Source organism: Colobus angolensis, unplaced genomic scaffold (genome assembly GCF_000951035.1).
Source record: "Colobus angolensis palliatus isolate OR3802 unplaced genomic scaffold, Cang.pa_1.0 Scaffold21, whole genome shotgun sequence".
NCBI classification, from domain to species: domain Eukaryota; kingdom Metazoa; phylum Chordata; class Mammalia; order Primates; family Cercopithecidae; genus Colobus; species Colobus angolensis.
The window spans coordinates 5,924,716-5,929,100 of NW_012115266.1; the positions used below are offsets into that span (position 1 = coordinate 5,924,716).

At 60.4% G+C, this 4,385-nt stretch overlaps 1 long non-coding RNA gene across 1 annotated transcript; it reads right to left on the reverse strand.

Annotated features, from left to right (window-relative positions):
• Positions 1-3,195: 3,195 nt before the first annotated feature.
• On the reverse strand, positions 3,196-4,379 carry LOC105512215. The gene is made up of 2 exons (XR_001001824.1): positions 4,150-4,379; positions 3,196-3,457 (listed from the first exon to the last, which is right to left on the reverse strand). It is a non-coding gene; the product is annotated as an uncharacterized LOC105512215 (long non-coding RNA).
• Between the last annotated feature and the right edge of the window lie 6 nt (positions 4,380-4,385).

Sequence of the window (4,385 nt, forward strand, 5' to 3'; positions counted from 1 at the left end):
GGCGGCGACTGCAGCGGGAGCAGGGATTGGGGCAGGGGCACGCGAACCGGTCGGGGGCTTTGCTGCGGGGCTCATTAGGACCTGATTCTTCAGGCCTATGGTGGAAGGAGGGTGCTGGGGGCCGAAGTGGCGGTTGGGGAGCAGCTGGAGGGACTGGGTGTAGAGGGCGCTGCTTAAGGCGGTCCGGGATCAGCCCACTGAGGTTTCTGAGCGACTGGGGCTGCAATACCAGAGGAGGGCTGGACTTGGGCCGGGGGTCGCCGCAGAGCCCTGTCGCCCACCCTCTTCTGCCGCACTTAGCTGAATGCAGGAAAAGCTTCTCCCGCCCCCCTCTGCCCTGGCTTCGCCTCACCCACTCTTCTGCTGCGCAGTCCCCCCTCCCTGGGAGCACTTAGCCGGCTAATGGGCCTCCCGCCGGCAGGCGCCCCTCCCCCGTCCCTGGCCCAGGGAGGCCGGGCGCCTGCCACCTCCTTCGAGGACCCAAGCATCCTGGTCTTCGAGAGTGGGCCCTAGAACAGCCCCCTTCTTGTTGCCCCAGACTCCCATGACTGGAGCCTGACTGTGAGCCTCTTGGCTGGGAACCGCGGGGGGGACGCTGTTGTCTGCCTAGAGGGGTCAGAAGCTTTGTGGGTGTCCCCAGACAGGAGGGTTGAGGAGGGGCTCTGCAGTGCCTGGCCCACAGCAGGTGCCCTGAAATCTGCGTTCCAGGGATGGGAGCGGGGAAGGCGCATGGGCAATGGGATGGGTGGGGGCTGCAGCCCCTCCCGCAGGGCTTGGCTGGTGGGGGGGGTTCCTGCCTGGGGGCCCCTGTGGGAGCCCCCCCAATACAGAGGCAGTAACAGCAGCAGGTTTAAAGTAGAACTCATCCAGAGGGGCCAGCCAAGTCACCTAGAAACCCAGAAAGAGATGCAGCTGGCTCTGGGGGAGGAGGGGTCAGTGGAGGAGGCGCTCCCCTGCAGGCCCCTTTGCCCCAGGCTCTGAGACCCCTACAAGGAGCCCTGCCTGGCCCTGGCCTTCCTCCACACCCCACCAAGTTCTTCATCAACTCTAACCTAGCAGATCTCCTAGCTCTCAGCCCTGGCCTTGTGGGGTGTGATTAGGATCTCCACTTGAGGCCCAGAGAGGGGAAGGGACTTGCCCAAGGTCACACGGCTTCTTAGGAGGATTTCAACCCTCCCACTTCCTGAGGCCCAGGAGCCTCTAGACCTCATTGGGAAAACAGAGCCATGTCAGGTGGAGCTTGGCCTCTGCCCTCACAGGCTGGAGTTCAAGTCCGGCTCTTGCTAGCAGCCTCTTGCTAGTGGCAGAACCTAGTCTCTCTAGGTGCCTCAGTCACCTTGTCTAGAACCTAAAGGTTGTTAGATACATAAGCAAATGGGTGGGAGATCCCAACTTGACATGAGTGGCTGGAAGCTGTGGGGACACCAGGGAGGGAGCAAAGGGCATAGGTCACCTCTGGGGCAGGGGAACCTCCAGCCTGTGCCAGGGCTAGCAAAGCCTGGAGCCAAGGCCTTAGCTTAGGGAGTCTCAGCTGTGGGCCCTAGGCCTTGGGCAAGGGTACTTTAGAGAAGCATTGGGCGGCAGCTCCTTGGGGAAAAAAACAGGATAGGCACCTGTTTCCTGGGCTTAAACCTCTCTCCTCCCCCAACCCTGTGTCTCTGGAGGCCAGGGTAGCCCCCATTACAGGGCTCCTTCCTTCCCAGACACTTCCATCCTTGGTAACGGTAATAGGGTTTCTCAGCAGGCAGTAATGGTGAAGGCAGGAAGCCTTTCCGGACTCTACCCTTGATTAAGGAGCGGTCTTGACCCGCAGGACCCTCCCCAGAGCCTCTGCTTCAATGATGCACTCTAATGGAGGGGGGGCTGGGCCCTGGGAGGGTAGGGCCGAGGAGGCCACAGCCTGAGGCTAGAAGGAGGAGGAGCAGTGGTACACTCCAGTTCCAGTAGGGCTCAGGCAGGAGGGCCAGGGCTGGGCACGGGTCCCAACCACAAGAGGTCAGGACCACAAGCCCCGTGAAAAGGCTCTGGGCAGGTAAATCACTTGCAAACAGCCTCCCGGCCCATGGGGCAGAGCCAGGATTTGAACCCAGTTCTTCTACCCCAAGACTAAGGTTCTGTGGCCCAGCTTCCAAGCAGGTGGCAGGCCAGCATGCCCACCTGCACCAAGTCGTCTTGGGTGGATAGCCATGGGAACTGGACAGGAATCTGGGTGTGCCTGGGCATGGCACAGGAAGGGGAAAGAGGGAGAGTCAGGAAGAATGCCTGACCTGTGGACATGGCTGGAGACCTTCACACCAACCCTGAGGGAGGACAGACAGAAAGGTCAGTGCTCAGGGTCACAGCATCTTGGGGGCAGAGCTAGGGCTGGAGGTCCTCATGGCCCGCAGGCCCCACCTCCACAGAAGTTGTTGGGCATTAGGGGCTGTTTGAGGGTTTTCCCCTTTAATCCATGTGCACCCGCAAGGTGCAAACAATGCTTGGGTTCAGAGGAAGCTGGCCTGGCCTGGTGGGGTGTGGTGGGAAATTTGGACTGGGGTCAAGTGATCCTCCGGTCAGGCCAGGCTTAGGGCAGGAGGCCAGGCCACAGACGGGCCTCCCGGTGGAGAGGGTGGATCCTGTCTAATCCGCAAGAGCGAGGGTCAGCCCTTCCTCGGGTCCCAGACTGGCTGAAGGGAGGCTGAGGTCAGAGGAGGGGAACAGGAAGGGGAGGGGTCAGCTCACTCTACCCTTCCCTGAACTGAGCCCTGCGAGCCCATCGCCCTTACAATGCCCAGCCTCAGTCTTCTCTTGTCTCTTCTCTCTGACTGTAGGGCAAAGGAGGAGCCCAACGTCCTGGGTTGGAGTTTGGATGCAGCCCCAGCTGTGTGATCCCCAGGGCCAATCCCAATCCATCTCTGAACCCCACCCACTGCAGAGGGCTTCCCCCCACAACATCCAAAGAGTGTCTGTGAGGGGCTGGAGCAGAAACATTGCCTCTCAGATCCAAGACCCTGTTTGGGATGGCACAAGGTGAGCCTGCCTTCCACAGAAACATCCCCCGGGAGCTGCGCAGCCTTACTGGGTGGTGTCTACAGGGAGACGAGAAGGTTGAGTAGAGACTTCGTGTCAGGGGGTTTGAGCTACACAGCCTGGGTTCAAAGTCTCATCTCCCGTTTTATCTAGAAGTGCGACTTAATTAACCTCTGTGGTGTAGTAATTGAACTTTCCACGAATTTTCCTATTTAATCTTTGTTACAACCTTCTGAGGAAATGCAGGCACAGAGGAAGCCATTCATTCTTTCAAAATCATTTGTTCAACCAGTGTGGCGACCTACTGTGAGTGTGACATAGTTCTAGGTGCTGGGGTTCAGCGGGAACCAGATAATTTGCCTAATAGCAGTGGATTTGAAGACCATTCAAGCCTGGTGGCACCAGCAGGCCATGTCCAAGCAGGGCTCAGCCCCGCGGAACTCACAATCTAAAAGTGGGAGACAGACAATAAACGAATGAATGAGGCCATTTAAAGATGCAGAAAATCAAATAGAGGAGGGAACGGGATGCGCCGTCCACTTATAGGAGGTGAGCCAGGGCTATGTGAAGGACCGAGGAGCCGCAGGGCTGGGGTGCGGAAGCCCCGGCACGGCCCCCTCTCCGCGGAGCCGACTGGGCGGCGGTCCGGACGCACGCTTGTAGGGGCAGCCGCGATTATCGCCTTTATTATTATGAGTCCCGGCCCCCGCACTGCCCAGCTCTTTGCGCCTTAGTTTCCCCCTCTGTGCACACACGGGTCGCGGGGCGCAGAGGAGGCCCCAAACAACTTTGCGCTTCCCGGCCTGGCCGCACAGCGGGGGAGGGGCGGTGCCGGGCGCGGACTCCGTTTCCCACAAGCCCGAGCCCCGCGCCATCTTGCCGGTGGGCGGTGGCTGCCCGGGGTCGGCCGTTTGGGCCGGCCGGGTGCCACCGCTCACCCCCCCAGCCCCGGCTTCCTCCGTTGGGGACGTGGGACCTGCTAGTCAGAGTCTAGGGACCCGGACAGCCCCTGCCCGCCTTTTCCACTCCTACTTTCCCGGGAGCCCAGTCCACGTGTCGGTCCGTGCGGAGCAGCCCGTTTGCCCCTCGCTGGCCGAGGGCTGGAGGACCTGAACATCGGGGACCGCAGCGTCTCCTCACCAGACTACCTGTCTGCACATGATGTCCACTCCCCTGCATTCTCAGATGGCCCCTATTCTCAGATGGCCTCAATGAGGATAGAATGAGGAAGGGTCCAATGAGGACTAGGGTCCTGGCGTGAGCGCAAATCGTCGTCCTGAGCGCTTAGAACGCCTGGGTTTGGGACTGGAAGGTTGCATTTGGGGGTGATACGGACAGCTAGGCCACCCCCTGCCGAATAGACCCTCCCCTACCCC